This window comes from Meleagris gallopavo, chromosome 14, assembly GCF_000146605.3.
Source record: "Meleagris gallopavo isolate NT-WF06-2002-E0010 breed Aviagen turkey brand Nicholas breeding stock chromosome 14, Turkey_5.1, whole genome shotgun sequence".
Lineage (NCBI taxonomy): Eukaryota > Metazoa > Chordata > Aves > Galliformes > Phasianidae > Meleagris > Meleagris gallopavo.
The window spans coordinates 10,662,899-10,663,410 of NC_015024.2; positions in this window are offsets into that span (position 1 = coordinate 10,662,899).

Here is a 512-nt window from a genome sequence, read left to right on the forward strand (position 1 = left end):
GTAGCATAGTACATGTTAGCATGATACGTACGGTTTCTAAATCTCTTGCTATCTACTTCTGCAGTTGAGATAGTTAAAAGTATTTTTTTTTATTATATTTAAAGAAAAAGAGAAAAAAAAAAAAAGAACAGTAGCAAACTCATGTTGAGAGGCCAGAAACACCCTTTGGGGCACATCCAGTCGGTGTCATCTGCTCCTGTCCTGCAGGGCAGCGAGGTCTCTCAGCATCGCAGCATCCCAGCACTGTTCTGGAGCGCTTGTTGTTCAATAGGCCGTTGTTTTCCCAGTGTGATGTGGTGGCTGTTACCTGATAACGTTACCGGGGGCTTCATGTTGTGAGAGGTGGTCCATCTCCTTTGATGTATTTGGCTGAAAAACAGTGGTGGTTTGTTTTTTTAATTATTTAAATTCCTAGCAACTGTGACTACAGTGCGGTGATGAGTAGCACATACAGAGAGGGGGTGGTGATGATAACCTCCTCAAAAATGTCATCTTGGACTTTTTTAAAAAAT